The sequence below is a fragment of the Ambystoma mexicanum genome, chromosome 7p, assembly GCF_040938575.1.
Source record: "Ambystoma mexicanum isolate Mex_15411 chromosome 7p, UKY_AmexF1_1, whole genome shotgun sequence".
In the NCBI taxonomy this organism is placed as follows: Eukaryota; Metazoa; Chordata; class Amphibia; order Caudata; family Ambystomatidae; genus Ambystoma; species Ambystoma mexicanum.
In genome coordinates, this window is record NC_090939.1 from 735,670,808 (window position 1) to 735,690,850 (window position 20,043).

Here is a 20,043-nt window from a genome sequence, read left to right on the forward strand (position 1 = left end):
GTGACACCTGAGAGAGCAGAAGCAATTATGAAGACTGTAGAACCCAAAACAATGAGGGAGGTGCAACAATTTCAAAGACTTTGTTTTTGGTTACAGTACTTATATTCAACCACTTTTAAAAGTATTTAGAGAGGCACAGGTGGGCAAGAGTAAAATAATGTGGATGGATGAGATGACTGAAGGATTTGAAGAATTGGAAAAGGCAATCAGTACAGCCCTTGTGTTGGTAATTCCAGATTATCATGGGGAGTTTTATTTATTTTCTCATTCAAATGGACAAGTTATGACAGCAGTTCTTACACAGAAAATTACATTAGGATATGGACACAAACCATTGGCCTAATATAGTGGGATTTTAGAACCCGTTATGAAAGGACATTTTCCCTGTGAGCAGTCTTTAGTGGATGCTGCATTCACGATTTAAAAGGCTTCAAGTATAACAATGGGGTGACCATTAAGACTATTTATAGGGAATGCATTATTTGCGATTTTAGAGAAGGGCAAAAGTACATTTACCACACAAAGAGCATCAGGATACAAGGTCATTATATTGAATCCTGCGATTAAAATTGTTAGATGTAAGACAGTGAATACAGCAACATTTGTAGCTGAACAGGGGAGGATGATTATGTACATGACTGCACAACGTACATTGAAAATTACAATGAAATTCCCCAAGTTAGAGAAAAAGCTATTGGGAGGGGGAAGTTGTCTTTATTGATGGTTCTTCGCAAATTGAGCAAAGAACTGGTGAACAGCATACTGGATCAGAGGTAGTAAAGCTGAACTGAGTGGGTGAATTTGAAGTAATGACAAGCGCGATATTGCCTTCACATTATTCCGCAGAGGCTGCAGATTTAGTGGTGCTTATCACAGTGCTTCAGTAAATCAAAGATGAGGAAGTGACAGTGTATTTTGACTCCGCCTATGTGATGTCAACTGTATACGCAGTGTTGTCACACTGGAAAAGGAGCATCTTCCTCTATGCAGACGGCACTCCAGTGCAACATGCGGCCCTATTGGATAAACTTATTGAAGTATTAGCACTCCCATTGACTTTAGCAGTCGTAAAATGTGCAGCCCAGAGTAAAAGAGAAGACGTCATTTCCTGCAGAAACGAAGCCGCAAATTTAGAAGCCAAACAAAGAAGCTGATTTTTCAGAGGTAACTCATTTTGAAATTGACAGTATTAAACAGATGACAGGACGATGCACGTTGGTAAAGGAGGGTTCTAACATGTTGTCCATTGTCCAGTTAATTGAGATACAAGGATGAGCACCACAAGAAGGACAAGAGTTATGGGGTGTTCTTTATCTCCCACTGAGGCAATTTGGAGACAGGCTAGCAGTGGAAAGCCAGTTATGCCTCTAGCATTATTGAGGATAGCATTGGAGCAACTCCACTATCCTGTGCATATGACTCGAGAGAGTCTAGCTGCAACAATTGCAGAAGAGTGGTTCTCACCAAATCTGTTAGAGCATGTAGCACAGTTTATTATATATTGCATCCTGTGCCAAAGATGTACTGTAAGGCACACTTTGCGAAACAGTGAGAGGAGCAATTCCTAGACCCAATGACCCCTTTCAGCACCTACATATAGATTATGTAGACATGCTGCCGACATGCAATGGCTACAGATAGATGTTGATCGTGGTATGTCATTTTTCTAGATGGAGCTAGACAGGTCCATGCAAACACCCTGAAGCCGCAAGCGTTGCCAAGTTCCTTGTGCGTGAAGTATTTTTAAGATGGGGTGTGTTTGAGGCTTTGCGATCTGATAATGGACCACATTTTGTAAATGAGCTTTTTGAGCAAGTAGTTCTTCTATTAGGCATTAAGCATACGTTTTCCTCTGTGTATCATCCACAGGTAATGGTATTTGTGAACTATTAAATGGATTGTTGAAGGAGATGATAGCAAAAGTCAAAGGGCCTCATCACGCGTTTGGCCTCAGCCCTTCAATGCAGCGTTAACTGTATTTTAGGGCTGGCCAAATCACACGTTGCCCGGAAAATGTCATTTTAACCTTCAGATTTTTTGATGGAGCTAAAGATGACAGTTTTTGGGCTGTTTTCAACCATTTTAGGTGCTATAACCGCCAGCACAATTACCAGTGCAATTACCACTTTGGCGGTAATAGAGCTCCCCAGCTCCTATGGACCCAATCGGGAATGGGAATTTACCAGCCCCACAACTCGTGATCTGGTGCAAATTGCGCCAGACCAAATTACAGCAGCGCTATTAGTGTTGAGCAGTATTTTGGCGGCATTACCACCAGGATACTGCCCAACTCGTGATGAGGCCCAAAATGACTTTGAAGAAGGGATGGCTACATTGCCTACCCATTGCCTTATATGCCTAAGGAAACCAGCCTGGCTCAGAACACCATCTAACTCCTCATGAGTTGGTGACTGGACGCCACATGAGAACTCCCCTTGCTCCTCCAACTAGGTTAAAAACTGATGCCCACAGCGTAGAGAGGGTATTAGGTGATAAGATGCATGATTACCTAATAACAAGGACTGCAAGTGTTTCTTTCATGTCTGAACAGGTCAAAACCCAAAGGGAGGGGTCAAAGAGAAGTGACAAAGACAATGGCCCTCATTACAACCCAGGCGTTAAGGGGTTAACGTCGCCGTAAAAGGTGGCGGCACCGTTAAACCCTTAACGCCTGATTACGAGGTCCCTTTGCGGGTTGGAGACTTTAATGCCTGCTTTTTGCAGGCGTTAAAAACCAACCCGCAAAGGGACCTTGGTGTTAAGTACGGTGCCACAATTTGCGGCACCGTACTTAGCGCCTTCCCCATTCCCATTGAGCCCTATGGGGCAAAAATGGGAATGGGGAAGGGCCATGGCGGCATGGGGAATTACCGCCCCGCCAACCTCGGTATGGGGCGGTAATTCCCCATTCCGCCATGGCGGAGTCGTAAGTTACCGGCATGGACCATGGTGCTATTAGCACCATAGTCCAACGCCAGGGTCGTAATGAGGGCCAATCAATCCATTGAAGTAGAGGATTAGTTAAAATAACCCTTTATATACACCGGGGACCATGTGCTGGTACAAAAATGTGTTTGCATTTGAACACAAGGTAAGGTAATGCCTGCCAATCTGCGCTACCCCAACCAAACAGTAATCTGAGGTTAGTTTGGTACTAAAAAGTTTTCGCAATGCCACACTCTCGTGGGTTATACAGTAAGTATTTTTAATTGATAAAAGCAAAGAAACACTACACGCCAACACGTGTTTCAGCCCTCTCTGGGCCGTCCTCAGGGCGTATGCACATAACAAATTAAGTGTAGCTGTTCAATAAACATGTCGAAATACATTTATCAAATGTCGGACCAGAGTGATGAAACAGTCATAATTACAATATTCAGTAGAATTACAGTTATTTACATAGATCATGAATTTAATTTAATAAGGTGCAGCCATTTCCCGACTCAAACTAACCTACCCTACAGAGGTTTAGGGAACACACAAGCAGCCTGATTATTATGGCATTCAGAAATATTAGGAAAACTAATGCAGACATGATGGGGAACAAAGAGACAGTTACCATTATCCCTGATGGAATCACAAACAGCATTTGTATAATCTTACTAGACATATAGTTCAATTTAAAAGGGACGTTGGGGAAAATCATGAAGATATAAATACATATTTCGATAAATCGGCTCATTTAAAAAATAACCTATGATATCAACACATGAAAAAGGTGGGAAGATGAACATCAGATGAAAGCTGCTTGTGTGTTCCCTAATACCTTATGCTTTGGGAACCTCTAAAATATTCATAACCACAGAAGTATCAGTGAAATAGGTACACTGCCTGACACACCTTTCATTTAAAGACAAGAGAGAAACCAGAAACCAAGCATCAAATAATAAAATATAAACAGTCTGGAATAAATGGAGCAGGAATAAAGATTGAACAAAATAAGATGCTACAATGTAAGGATACGAATGGAAAGGAAATACGAGAATGCTGGTAAAGAGGCCAACTACAAATCAAAGGAACAGTGCTTACTCCTGAAGGATGGGCTGATGGACTGGTTGTGTGCAAAGCAGCAGCATTAACCGGACAATGGGCAGTACTAGTGGCAAATGCAGAAAAAAAATGAACAGATCAATGGCCTAAGATTGCAGGATTATTGACATGGGCCGACGATGAGGGAAGACCATTGCAGATACTACCCCCAAAGAATGTGTCCTTGGGCTTCAGAAATAATGGTACAGTGAAAGTTTGAGAAAACTGCCATTGTGGCTAAATTTTTGGTGCACAAGGCATGAGGGGAGGAGCAGCAGTCCTGATGGCCCATTACTGGGCCTGTGTATCAAGAGCATACACAGAGTTGCCACCAAAATGGGGAGGACATTTTTCAATGGTGCTGATAAGCGTACCAGCCTTAGTAGTACCACAAAGTTACCTGCATGTTACAGACTTTACAAAGATGGACACACACCTGGGGAAGAAAAGATCCTTTCAGTGAAGCAGGCAGAGGAGAGATAATTACTTCTCAGAAAAATCAATAGAAGCCTATTATGATATTCCAGACGAGCACATGTTGTTCAACAGAACAGCAGTGATATTTAATGCAACATTCCTGACAGGAATCCATACTGAAGTGAATGCTAAATGGTTACAGATGACCAGATGGGATCTGCTGCAAATGATCAGTGCGACAATACAAGGACTTAATGCGATCAGAGAAGAATTGAGGGCAATCAGTCTCATGGGCCTCCAGAACAGGTATTGTAGATGGGGTGGGGGCAAACATGACCCTCATGCCCCCACACAAATCTCAACACAAAGGCAGAGAAATGACAGATGTGCCTCACTCTTAGGCCCATTATCGCGATCCTCGATGTATCGCAGGTGTGTGAAACATTATTCGCACAGGCAGCCATTCAGACCATACCCAATCAATGATTTGGACGACATAGAAATGACGGTAGTCAGTCAAAATCTCGAAACCAAAATATCGAATACAAAAAGACCGAAAAAAAAAATATCGAAAAAAAAAATATCGAATTTTTTATTTATTTATTTATATATGTTTTTGGGGTCAGGTAAGTAAAAAAAAGGGGTAAAATAAAAAAAAATGAAAAAAAAGGGGGGTTGGGGGGGGAACCCCCCCATTTAAAAAAAAAACACATTGAAAAAAAAATTCGATATTTTATTTTTCGGCCTTTTGTATTCGAGATTTTGGTTTTCGAGATTTTGGTTTTCGATATTATCACTATAAACCAGAAATGACATCGATAGAGCAAGCCGACTAAATGCAAAACCAGAGACTAATGACGTAATCACTGACATCACAACGTAGCCACATTAATACACAAAGTAAATATTCATGCATTCATGAAGTTACATGCACATGCACTAGTTTATTGCATATAGTCACAAAGCACATGCTTATGACCCACGTAGGTAGATGATGGACACACATACATATTTCTTTATAGCCATATCTTTTGCCAAAGCTGAAACCGCAAGATGCAAAGAATGTATACATTTAGCTTGCGTATGCTGACTGCCACTAACATAGAGAAGCCATAGGGAATTATATGGAAGCTATAGGTCTCTGAAATGGATGACAGAGGAGAGAAAGGCTTTGGGTACATGGAAAGGCTGACATGATCGCCGCAGCCAGAGGTGAGCAGAAACAAGTCACTCAGCCAAGGCCAAGTGGAGACGGGAAAATTCCACTTACCAAGACAATGAGCATCCTGCAGAAAATCAGGCTAAAATCCTCATAATTACAAGCAGGTCATATCCATTTTGTGGTCTCAACACATGTGACCCAGCCAATCACAACAATGCCCATTCAACCAAGGTAGACAAAGAGGACTGTTCCCATCGAACCAAAGGGGAAAAGTTACGAGTGTTGCTCACAAACTGCCAACTGAATTAACTCTCCCAGGCTTAGGTGATAAGAGATGGCAACATTACGTAACACTTGGCACCTCCATGTTCATTCCCATTGCCTTGGAAAGGTACACTCAGTCTGGTAACTGTCCAGGGTGCCAGGGATGGGAGGACCCATTCTTCCCAATCCAGATTCAACTTTCACATGGGGATATCATTTGTTGCAAGTGCCAATGGCCTCTCTGCGACCCTGCAACATTGTATTTATTTTATTTATTACATTTGTTATACGCCCAAACCCTAGGGTATCATGGCGTAGGTTACAGTGTACTTCAACTCTGGTTGCAGAAAAGTGAGGTTACAGATTAAGGTAACATTTCACATAGGTATATCAACATTACTTACGAAGTCACTTGTTACAGCATAGTATCCAGTCCAGACATACCCTCTAGAGATATTACACAGTCAGGCCTCTATTTCCTGGGTTAGTATTTATTTATGAGACACATTTTCAATTCTTTTTTGAATTTCAGGTGGGAAGGCTCATTCCTTGTGGTGTGAGGGTGGGAGTTCCAGATTTTAGGTGCCACTAATGGGAAGCTAGACCCTCCCGCTCTTGTGAATTAGAAACAAGGATTGAAGAGTTGGGAGCAGTGTGTTCTGATTCGGCCAACTTGACGTCTACAGTATACTCTGGACTACAGTACACAATGGCAGAGGAGGGGCTTTAGATGTACTGATGGCACAACCGTGCAGGACACGCCCCTATTGGGTAGGCTCATAGATGCACTTCAACTCCCAGCAGCAATAGCTGTCGTATAGTGCTAGGCCCACACAAGGGGGAGGACGCATTCTCCTGTGGCAACAAAGCAGCAGATGCTGCAGCAAAGGACTCAGAATATTTTTCAGGAATAACAGACCTTGATACCCCATCAAACAAACATATCCGTGTGCACAATATGATCCTAAAGGAAGGCTATAATACGTTACCAACCACAGAAATAATGGAGTTTCAGGGAAAGGCTACAGCTGAGGAGAAGAACATATGACTGGGAAGGGGATGTTCAATATCTCCTACAGATGCTTTGTGGCAATAGGAAAGCTCAGGCAAGCCAATACTCCCAACAGCATTATTGCAGATTGTACTCACGCAACTGCATTATCATACCCATATGGGTAACAAGTTACTTGCTGCACACATTGGGGAAGATTGGATCTGTCCTAATATGGCAGAGCATATAGCAGCTTTTATGGAAAATGGTGTCACCTGTAAAAAGGTCACTGCAGGACATACTTTCTGTGTAGTGAGAGGAGCCATATCCTGCCCAATCAGGCCTTTCCGTCATCTCCACATCGACTATGTCAATATGATCTAGGTGTGCCAGGGTTACCACTACATGATAGTGGTTGTATGCCCGTTCTCCAGATGGATCAAAGCTGGTCCCTGTTCACACCCCGATGCCCTTAGGTCAGACAAAATCCTTGTTAGATAGGCATTCCCACAATGGAGGGAAGTGTGAGGTCCTGCGGTCAGACATTGGGCCTCATTTCATGAATGAGACTTTTGAGCATATCACAGCCCTACTGGAGATAGAGCACACATTCTCCTGTGCCTAACACCCGCAAGCGAACAGGGTGTGTGAGCACCTCAATGACCTGGTCAAAGAAAAGTTTGCAAAGATAAAAGCCACTTTACAAAAGGGTTGGCTTCACTGTTTGCCCATAGCACTGTTCGCAGTGCGCAATCAGCCCAGATCTGATCTCCACTTAACACCCCATGAAGTGATAACAGGACGGCACATTGTGACTACCCCTGGCTCCTCCCACTAGGGCACAGACAGATGCAAATCTAGCCTCTGATGTGTTTGGAAACTAAATGTATGAATATGTGGCAGCCTTGATGGCTAGTGTATCTTTTATTTCTCGCCAACTGCAGGCGTATGGGGAGAGGTTGAAGAACAATGAGGAAGATATCATCCCTGCTGCCGGTGAAAGACTCCTCAAACAACTACTACTTTAGCCGGGGGGAACTGTCCTCCTTGGAATTTTGTAAGGCCCTGGTTCAAACCGAGATTCGAGGGGCCGTACAAAGTAGAGCAAGCAACAGAGCATACAGTCAAATTACATGGAAAGACAGCGTGGAACTACATTGGAGTTGTTAAGCCGTGCCGAGGTGAGACTTCTTCTCGTATTAAAGGAGATGGTTTATTGCAAGAAGAAGACAAAGACAAAGAAGAACAACAACCGCGGACAACAAGGTCCAGAGCCAGAGAGTTAGGGAAGGACAATACGTACACCTAGAATATTCACACTACCTTTTCCTTAAAATAAGTATTCATCGAGAAAGTAAGGACTGTCCAAGCCTTATGGTTTTTAATAGACGTAACTAATTTAAGGAATGATTCATTCGCTGTGATACGAACAGAAACTGAACGAAGGATTTCTCCAAGGATATTTTTTCATGCCTTTTTTGTTATATGCTGCCCACATCTACCCAAAACTGACCTGTGGAACTCTGTCGATCATTACTCTGCTTGGTGCTTCGAGAATCTGTATAGTGTGGGAGTGATTGTTCTTCACAGCACTCGCCCAATACTATAGGCGTAGCGCTTAATCTAACATACACTAATATGATAATAACGCATTTCTCTGGCTTTTTAGGTGAGCTGCACAAACCCTTGGATACACGCGAAGAAGCACTCAAGAATAACAACATGGGAAATGCAATTCATAATATCGTGATGATATTGTGTGCCTTCTGCTGTCTCTACCTCTTTACACTCCTTGTTCTACGAAGATTGTTGTCTTCCCAAGCACATGCTTTGACCCTCACTAACGTAACCCTGATCCATGCTGTTATGGAAGCCATATCTGGTCAGGCAATAAGCACTGATAAAGAAGTAAAGAGAGATAGGCGCAGTGCAGAAGTAGATTTTAACCAGATAAAATCCTATATAGCTAATTCGGCCAGTGTATCAAACAACATGTGGTATAGTCACATGGCCAAATTGGGGAAACAAACGACAAAAGAGAGCTTGATGGCGAAGTCTGCTCTCTCATACCCTATGCCATGAGTGCATCCAGAATGTTTGTGGCAACTGAAATTCCAGCGACAAACTAACGCAGTAGCGTCATCAGCTGCTTACACTTGCAAGCTTATCACTGCATGCAGACCATTCATCTCCGTACCCAACTGTATCACTCTCGCGAGAGCACTAGTCCTCTCCAAAATAGACTACTGCAACGCCCTCTACTTGGGCACCAGCCACAAAAATATTAATAAATTACAAGTAGTCCAAAACAATGCAATCAGAGCTGCCCTTAACATCCCCAAAAAAGCACACATATCTGAGTCCAGACGTAACCTACGCTGGCTCCCTGTCAAGCATAGAATATCCCTGAAAACGCTTGCCCTCACACACAAAGTTAGGGCTAACCTTGCTCCAGCATACCTCACTAACCATTTCACACCACACTCCGCCTTGAGACCTCTTAGAGCAGCCCAAACTAACACCTTGACCATACCGAGATTTAAACTCCACAACTCGGGTGGAGCTAGCTTCCCGGTACAAGCATCCAAACTATGGAACACCATCCCCCCACATCTACATGCAGAACCTTCATTTAACCGGTTCAAACATAGCACGAAGTGTTGGCTCCATAGCACGGACTCCTGACAGCCTAACCTTAGCCTATTGGACATTGGCCAATCACTTGGAATTAATATTTCTGCGTATGCACTTGCTTATTATGCCAGTTCCTACCTGTAACTATTATGGAACTTGGCTGACTGTATTGTTTTGATTGCACACTGTAACCTTCCTGTAACTGTAACGTAACTCTGTTTAACTGCTCCCCTGTAACCAGCTCTACCTTACGCGCCCTTATGCCCCCGGGCCTGGCTGCGCTTTATAAATAAACTAAATACAAAATACAAATACAAATACAATGCCTCATGCATTTATCACTCTGCACCACAAAAGGAAGCATGCCATACTAAGGTGGATGTCCAAGAAGCCGTTCCAGTACTAAGACAACTACATAAAGACTCAGGAAATGTTGGCCGATTACTGGAATACAGGTAAAAGCATACACTATATCACATAGGGTCAGCATAAAGGGGAAGTACAAACAGAAGGAGTTACAGTGTCCCAAGACAGGACCCATAGAATTAGGAGGAATGGCAGGATGCTGAGAAAGACGGCAGATGCTGGTATATGGGCTAGTATACACAACAGACGGATGGAAAGAAGGAGTTATTGGGAGCAAAATACATGCTCTACTAACAATTCCAGTGGAAATAGTACACACGAAAATGACAGGTGCTTCAAGGAATGGGAAGCAAGTGCCAAACTGCTCACATGGGTAGAAAACATATCTGGGCCCATTCCTATCGTACCACTCAAGGGAGCAGCTTTATGTTTCCAGAATGATGGCAAAGCAGAGGTTTGGGAAAATGAAGGATTTAAGCAGATTTTGAGGTTACCAGGCATGGAGGTCAGCACAGCAGTGCTCATGGACCACTATTGGGCCTGCAGATCAAAGGCATACGTGCAGCTGCCACTTAACTGCAGAGAAATATGAACACCTCAGTAATGGTAGTGCCTAGGAAAGACATACAAATAGAAGGGCTCCATAAAATGGATACAAGCACAAGAAAGAAGAGATCTGTAGGGTTCACCAGAGTGAAAAGGGTGAACTATGCCTCATTAGATATGGAAAAGGCATTGGATGCGATACCAACAGAGCACAGGCTGTCCAGCAGGACAGATATGCTCTTTGCATCTATCATTCCAGCAGGTCAGACAAGCACAAATGCCAAATGGCTCCAGATTACGCATTGGGAGCTGATGCAGACAATAATTGTAACTGTCAAGGTGTTCAACACCATCAAGGAAGAGCTGAGAGCAGTGAGGCTAATAGCCCTCCAGAATAGATATGTTCTAGATCTCCTCACAGCCATGGAGGGAGGGGTTTGTGCCAAGATCAGGTCTTCTTGCTGTACTTTTGTTTGTGCCAATGACAAAGACAATGGGACGACAAAGACAATGGGACGCTGACAGAGGCCATCACCCAGCTCTCTGAACTGCACACGAAGATGGAGGCAGAAATGAAAAATGTAGGAAAGGACGAAAGTTGGCTGTCGTGTACATTCTCATGGATACCAAAATGGATGGCCAACAGATTGATAGCACTGGCAGCAGCTTTGATATTAGTGTTACTGACATTTGTGTCATCAGGATAATTATCACACAGTGTAGGAAGACAACAAAGAAGACTTTTGGGATGAAAGTACTGATAGATGTAGAGACCGAAGACGTTGAGGAAACAATGTCATACATCGGGGCTGCTGGCGGTGGTTACCGCAGTGGAGATTGTTCTGACGATTGTTCTGCCATAGACAGCTCCATCACGTGTTCCTTCCTACGTGAGGTGACGGTCTAGCATTGCACAACATGGCCGCCGCTAGAAGTACTTAGCAGTCAGTGCTCCAGACGGCCAGCGCGTTGCAACTGCGTTGGCGTTCCTTTCTCCTTCAGGTTAAAATGCTACGTTTTCTCTGCCTTCCGCTTCCCACCGAGCCTCTTTTCCCTTCCTTTCTCAGCTTGTTTACTGAGCCGGCCTTGGCACCGGCCTTCTGTGTACCTTGCCTCGGGGTACGTTCTCTTCTCTTGTCTTTCTCTCCTCCTACTTTGTTCATACTTTTACTCTCTTGTGTTCTTCCCTTATAAAGCCTCCTGTGTCTGCTTACTTTGCCTTCTAGTGTGCTACCCTTCTCTCGCTACTCCTCTCAAGTTGGGAGTCAGCTACTTGCCTTTCTAGCTTCTGCGGATCCTCTTCGGATTGATTTCCCCTGTTTCTGTTTTCTTTACGGAACTGGACCATCCGTTTCCACAAAGCTTCGGAAGTTGACAATTCTGCAACTACCTTCCTGGCGTATTTCAACTCACTGCAGTATTGCCAGAGATCATCATCTATCGTTCTACAACTATGTTTTTTTTTTCTAGCCTTAGGGTTTTTTTCCCCGGTCTTTTGGTTTGCCCTCGGGAAAGGAGGCCACAGGTCTGCAGATTACGGGCAGTCACTGTGGCTTCTCCTCGAGACAGACATATACCACCAAAGAAAGAAAAGGACTACCTTCTAAGATGGCACCTGCTCCCCGGCAACTCAGACTCAGGAAGCTCAGGTGAGGAGAGTAATGAGAGGAGGGAGTCAGTAACAAAGGTGGATGGAGACAGTTTGCAACGCCAAAATATCAGCATGGCTGCAGCAGAACAAATGCAAGAGCTATGGACCGCCTTCCAAGGAATGTCACAGGAATTACAAATGGTCAAGGCTGAGAATGCTGACCTTAAACAGTTGGTTTCTGCCCGCAAGCATCAGCCTGTAGAATTACCACAAATGGCTTTGTCATCAGGAAAGTTTGATGGTTCCCCAAAAAAGGTTAAAGAATTCCTAGAAGCCTGTATTGTGTATTTCACTTTCAGACCGCACAGTTTTGCTACAGACCAGGCTCGTGTAGGGTTTCTTATGTCGAATATGACGGGTAATGCACTAGCCTGGGCAACACCGCTGGTAACTAGTGCCAACCCAATTTTGCAGGATTTTGCTGGGTTCCAAGCCCTTCTTAAACAAACCTTTGAGACCGGAACTTACCTTCACAGCATGTGAAGATCTGTTGGATGCCCGTCAGGGGTCATCAGATCTCCATTCTTATATTTCACAGTTTAAGACATTGGCAGCCGGAGCAGGCTGGCCGGAACAAGCCCAATATGCCATATTTCGGAGAGGCTTGAGAGAGGAAATAAAGGATGAACTGGCTCGTTCCCCTAGACCTCCTACATTCTCTGACCTACTGTCCTCGGCATTACAGATCGAATGATGTCTTCAGGAGAGACGATCGGAACAGAGAAGACATAGAGGAGCCTTGCCCGAACCGGATCCCACTCCTTTCTCCTCACACTCTCCTTCCCACACCCGAGAAGAGCCAATGCAGATCGGAACTACCAGAGCACCCCTCTCAGCGGAGGAAAGAAGACACCGTAGAGAAAAAGGTGTATGTGCCTATTGCAGCTCAGACAAGCATATGATCAAGGACTGTTCGGAATTGCCGATCAAACGTTCGGGAAACGAACACCCTCAGCCCTAGTAGGGATGGGTTTCCGGGGGTTATACGGTGCAAATTCCAGTCCCTATGTACCACTTACAGTCTCTGCCACTGAGACAAAAGAGGATGCAAGATTAATGGTTGTCTCAGTACTATTGAATATCGATCAGCACCCCGTTGAATCTCTGGCCCTTCTTGATTGCGGAGCCGCTGGCAATTTCGTCGACACCATATGGGCAGAGAAGGTGGGTATTCGGAGACTCCCTCGCCAACAAGGTCAAACTGCAGAAGGAGTGGATGGCTCTCCCCTTTCCTCTGGGCCCATTACGCATACCACCGAAGATCTGTCTATGAAGATTTTTCAGCATTCCGAGGTGCTACAGTTTGACATCATATGAGCGCCACATTTCCCTATCATACTAGGGATCACCTGCCTCAGAAAACACAATCCCCATATCGACTGGTCAACCAACCAGTTGTCTTTCGACTCAGTCTTTTGCAAGAACAACTGCCTTTCTCAGAGCAATTTAAAGAAGGTTCATACTACAACTGCTGCATTGGAAGATCATATGGGAGTTCACATGCTACCCAGGGCTTGGTCTCAATATCATCAAGTCTTCAAGGAGAATCAGCCCGCTGGACTACCCCCTCATGGGCTGGAGGATTGTTCCATTGTTTGGAACCCAATGCTCTGGTTCCATTTGGCTGTATGTTTTCACTCTCTCAGACACAGAGGCAGGTGCTTCAATGTTATCTGGATGCTAACTTACAAAATGGACTGATCCAACACTCCAAATCCCTGGCTGGGGCCTCGCTATTCTTCATAGCAAAGCGAGGTTCAGACGAGCTGATGCCCTGCATCGAATATAGAGGACTGAATAAGGTTACAGTACGTGACCGGTATCAGATGCCTCTGATCTCAGACATCATCGAGGTTGTACAAGGAGCGCAGATCTTCACAAAGTTGGATCTCAGGAATGCCTACCATTTGCTTCACATCACTGCAGGAGACAAATGGAAAACGGCCTTTCGTACCCCATTCGGGTGATTTGAGTACAAAGTCATGCCGTTTGGTCTAGTCAACGCTCCCGCTGTTTTTCAGCGTTTTATGGTCTGAATGTTCTCGTACTTGCTATTCATCTCGGTAGTAATCTATCTCGATGATATTTTGATATTCTCTGCTTCTCAAGAAGACCATGTTCTCCATGTGTCAGTAGTATTAGACCGCATACAGAAGAATCATCTATTTGCCAAGCCCGAGAAATATGTTTTCAGGGAATCTTCCATTCCTTACTTAGGCTTTATCTTGTCCAAAGACGGAATCTCGATGGATCCTCGCAAGGTTTCTGCCATTCTTGATTGGCCGGCTCCATCCTCGGTTAAAGAGGTTCAGAGATTCCTTGCTCTATCCAACTTCTATAGACGATTTATTCCACGGTTCTCGGAGATTGTTCTTCCCATTACATCTCTACTAAAAAAAACATGGGATCATTCACATGGTCCACTCAGGCAGACCTGAGCTTCCGCCAACTTAAGTCCTTGTTTTGCTCATCTCCCATACTTCGACATCCGGACCAGTCGAAACCATTTATTGTTGAGACTGACGCTTCATCTGCAGCTATAGGTGCTGTTCTTCTCCAAAAGAACAACGGTCTGGAATACCCGATTGCCTATCTGGCAAGGGCCCTTACCTCCAGTCAACTGAACTATTCTGTCCTTGAGAAGGAACTTCTAGCCATGAAACAGGCATGCAAAGAATGGCGATACCTGTTGCTGGGAGCACAACATCCATTCACGATACAAACAGATCATAAAAATCTTCAAGTTCTACCATCCATGGAGTGTTCTAATGCACGACAAGTATGATGGGCTCATTATTTTGCCCTATATAATTTCAAGATCACATACCTCCCGGGCTCGAATAACATGTTGGCGGATGCTCTTTCATGCAAAGACCACATAAGAAGTAGAGGGACACAACCTACAGAAAGGAAGCCACAGAGGCTGAACGAAGTACCCTAGATAAGCTTAAGGGAAGGCAATACACGGAAAAAGACGGATTATGGTTCCACAATGGACAATTATTTGCGCCTTCTGGTCCATTACGCAAAGAAGTCATCACCTGGTGCCATGATCGCCTCACGGCGGGACACAGAGGCCAATCAACTACCATGGAGCTTATTAAACATTCCTTCTATTGGCCTAACATGCTACAGCGCGTCAAGGATTATATAAAGGCATGTCCCAAATGTGCCAGGGCCAAATACCCTACATGCAAGCCTTTAGGACTGCTGACGCAACCAGAAATTCCATTGTGCCATTGGGGTCTTATTTCCACCGATTTCATAGTGGAGCTTCCCATGTCGGAGTCCTGCACATGCATTATGGTTACCGTGGACACATTGACGAAGTTGGCTCATTTTACCCCGTTACCGGGGTTGCCCACTGTAACCGGAATGGCAGAAGTATTTGCAAGAGAGATCTTCAGACTTCATGGGCTTCCCGACAAGGTGATATCCGATCGGGGGAGTCAATTTATATCCAAATTTTGGAGAGCACTTTGTCTTTGTCTAGGGATGGAAAGAGCGCTGTCCTCAGGTTTTCACCCCCAGACCAACGTGCAGACCGAATGGCTCAATGCGACACTGGAACAGTATCTCTGCTGCTATAGCAATCAACTACAAGACAACTGGGTACGGTTGCTTCCAACGGCGGAGTTCACCTACAATAACGCTATCCATTCTGCCATTGGAATGTCCCCTTTTTTCTGTACTTATGGTGTGCATCCTTGGTCTATGCTTCCCATACTACCCAAACCCAGCAACTCGCCTGCTGCAGAATCAGCACTAACCAGTATAAAAGAGGCTCATAAAACTGCCAAACTCCGTCTGGAAGCAAGTCAGTCAACTTATAAGAAGCAGGTAGACCGATATAGAGCAGTGTGCCCTGAATGGAAGCCAGGAGATAAAGTTTGGCTCTCTACCAAATTCTTACCTCAATGGGTCCACCCCTCTAAGCTTTCTCCCCGCTATTTAGGGCCTTTCCCTATTCTGTCTAAAATTAATCCCGTGGCTTATCAGCTCCGATTGCTCTTTGTCACATTCACCCTGTCTTTCATGCTTCTCTTCTCAAGCCCTATGTCTCAGATGGTGTTCGAAGATCTACGATATGAGATTCCGGGTTAGTTCCGGAAGGTGAAAGAGAGTATGAGGTTTCTTGTATCCGCGACTCTCGTTATTACCGAGGTCGTCTTGAATACTTGGTCTCTTGGAAGGGGTACCCAGCGTCGGAGGACTCTTGGGATCCTGTTTCTTTTGTGCATGTCCCACACCTGCTTAGACTGTTCCATCGGTCTCACCCTGGCAAGCCTGGGGACCCCCACACTGGTAGGGGGCATACTGTCATACATCGGGGCTGCTGGCCGTGGTTACCGCAGTGGAGATTATCCCGACGATTGTTCTGGATAGAAAGTTCCATCACGTCTTCCTCCCGACGTGAGGTGATGGTCTAGTGTTGCGCAACCTGGCCGTCGCTAGAAGTACTTAGCAGTCAGTGCTCCAGACGGCCGGCGCATTGCAACCCCGTTGGCGTTACTTTCTCCTTCAGGTTAAAACGCTACGTTTTCTCTGCCTTCCGCTTCACACCGAAGCCTCTTTTACCTTCCTTTCTCAGCTTGTTTACTGAGCCGGCCTCGGCACCGGTCTTCCGTGTACCTTGCCTCGGGGTACGTTCTCTTCTCTTGTCTTTCTCTCCTTCTTCTACTTTGTTCGTGCTTTTACTCTCTTATGTTCTTCCCTTATACAGCCTCCTTTGTCTGCTTACTTTGCCTTCTAGTGTGCTACACTTCACTCGCTACTCCTCTCAAGCTGAGACTCAGCTAATTGCCTTTCTAGCTTCTGCGGATCCTCTTCGGATTGATTTCCCCTGTTTCTGTTTTCTTTACGGAACAGGACCATCCGTTTCCACAGAGCTTCGGAAGTTTACAATTCTTCAACTACCTCCCTGGCGTATTTCAACTCACTCCAGTATCGCCAGAGATCATCATCCATCGTTCTACAACTACGTTTTTTTTTTCTAGCTTTAGGGATTTTTTCCCCGGTCTTTTGGTCTGCCCTCGGGAAAGGGGCCACAGGTCTCCAGATTACAGGCAGTCACCGTGGCTTCTCCTCGAGACAGACATATAACACCAAAGAAAGAAAAGGACTACCTTCTAAGACGGTGCCTGCTCCTCACCAACTCAGACTCAGGAAGCTCAGGTGAGGAGAGTAACGAGGGGAGGGAGTCGGTGACAAAGGTGGATGGTGACGAACAAAGGCACGGAATGCACTGAAAACACAACTGACACAGTGTCCTCTTTTCCCGACAGACACAATGGGCCTCATTACACGGTAGGCGGTGAGCCATGGTGCTATTAGCGCCATGGCTCATGCCGGTAAAATACCAGCACCGCCTTGGTGGAAAGGGGATTTACCGCCCCATTCCAAGGTTGGAGGGGCGGTAAATCCCCCTTCCACCATTGCCCTTCCCCATTCCCATTTCTGCCCCATAGGGCTCTATGGGAATGGGGAAGGCGCTAATTACGGCACCGCAATTTTGCGGTGCCGTAATTAACTCCGAGGTCCCTTTGCGGGTTGGATTTTAACGCCTGCAAAAAGCAGGCGTTAAATCCCCCAACCCGCAAAGGGACCTCGGAGTAAGGCGGTAAGGATTTACCGCCATCCGTGTAATGAGGCCCAATGTACCAGTACCCATACAACACACATAACTGTTAGGTAAAATGGGTTTGATGCAACCCTGATGGTGACTGCAGCTACGTGACATGGAACCTGGATGATCATGCAAAATATTATGGACATCTTGGAACGATAACAAAGGTCTGGCTCCCGAAATTGCAGATAAAACAAGAGTGTCGTGTAAGTAGTGTGGTCAACATGTCGCCCAGAGGAGGGATTGTAGATGGGGGGGCCAAACATGACCCTCATGCCTCGCACATGATTCTCAGCACAAAGGCAGAGAAACGACAGATGTTCCTCACTCATAGGCCCATCACCGCGATCATCGATGTATCACAGGTGTGAGAAACGTTATTCGCTCAGGCAGCTGTTCAGACCATACCCAATCGAGGATTTGGATGACATGAAAATGACATTGATCAAGCAAGTCGACTAACTGCAAAACCAGAGACTAATGACATCCTCACTAACATCATGACATAGCTTCACTTATACAGTAAGTTCATATTCATCCATTCATGAAGTTACACAAACATGCACTAGTTTACTTCATATAGGCACAAAGTACACACCTATGACCCATGTAGGTACAAGACAGACACACATACATATTTCTTTATATCCATATACATCACCAAAGCTGAAACCGCAAGATGCAAAGAGTTCATGTATGTAGCTTGTACATACTTGACTGCCACTAACATAGAGAAGCCATAGGGAACGATATGGAAGCAATAGGTCTCTGAAATGGATGACAGAGGAGAGACAAGTGTCGGGTACATAGAAAGGCTGACATGATCGCTGCAGTCAGAGGTGAGCAGAAACAAGGCACTCAGCCAAGGACAAGTGGAGTTTGGAAAATTCCAGTTACCAAGACAACGAGCCACCTGCAGAAAATCAGGCAAAAATTCTCATAACTACAAGGAGGGCATATCCGTTTCATGGCCTCAACACATGTGACCCAGCCAATCAGCAGAATGCCCATTCAACCAAGGTAGACAAAGAGGACTGATCCCATCAAACCAAAGGGGAAAAGTTACAAGTGTTGCCCATGAACTGCCAACTGAATGCACTCTCCCAGGCTTAGGTGATCAAAGATGGCAACAATAGGGAACACTTCGCACCTCCATGCAGATTGCCATTGCCTTGAAGGGTTACAGTCAGTCTGGTAACTGTCCAGGGTCCCAGTGATGGGAGGACCCATTCTTCCCAATCCAGATTCACCTTCCACATGGGGATATAATGTATTGTAAGGGCCAATGGTCTCTCTCTGACCCTGCAACATTATAGATTGATACTAGTAGAAGTGGTCCTAGGAGGAGCCACTAGATATGACTATCCAATAGTAGAACACCCATATGTAGCCTACCCAAGCTAACCAATGTAAATGTGTGATAGGTTTCTGGCATGGAACCTGGATTTGTGACATCATACCGGGATAAAACCAGGTGACAAATGCTTAGAAGAGCTCTTGAGGATGCTTGTTTTACTGGTGTGATCCCTGTCATGACTGAGTCTTATGTTCTTGTGGCGGGGAGTCTTTGATGGGCCCAAGTATTCTCTGCTGATTATTGAGGTGAATACTAGGGAGCCCGGCTACACCTATAAAGTATGTCCTGGACCTAATTACAGCAATGGAAGGAGGCCTGTGTGCAAAGATTGGGCCTTCTTGCTGCATGTTCTTTTTCACATATGATGAAGACAATGGGACTCTGACAGAAGCAAAAACAATGTTGTCAACTCTGCACACGAAGATGAAGGATGAGGTTGATGAGCCTGAGGAGGATGGCTGGTTGCCTGAGGGGGGTGACACAGATTTGGATCCCAAAAAACAATATGAAGAGAAGATGAAGGAGAATGCGGTTGAGGACTGAACCTGAGGAGGGAATGTAGAGGAGCAGGTAGACGCATATACCCTAACTCCCGCCCTTACACCGTTGTCATACTGGAACAGCACGAGAAGATCTGCATGTTGGACCCCCTGTGTTGTCCCTATTCTGCATTAAGTGGACAAGAGATGGTATGCACTTAAACACCATAACAACTGTACCTTTCCATCGAGAGACTGGATGGATGTCTGCACGCACCATTAGACATCATGGAGCCCTGAGTGACGTCAGATGAGGGCAGAGTGATGCAATGAAGATGTGCGAGAACATACTGAAACAATATGAAAGTACTTAAGAATGACGATGTAACTGAAGCGACAAGCGAAACATGTATCAAATGATAAAGTAATCATGTATCTGCAAAAAGAAGATAAAGTAACTTGAGGATCAATAAGTTTAATACGCAGCCGTGCAAGGTAAATGAGACAAATTGAAGCTTGCT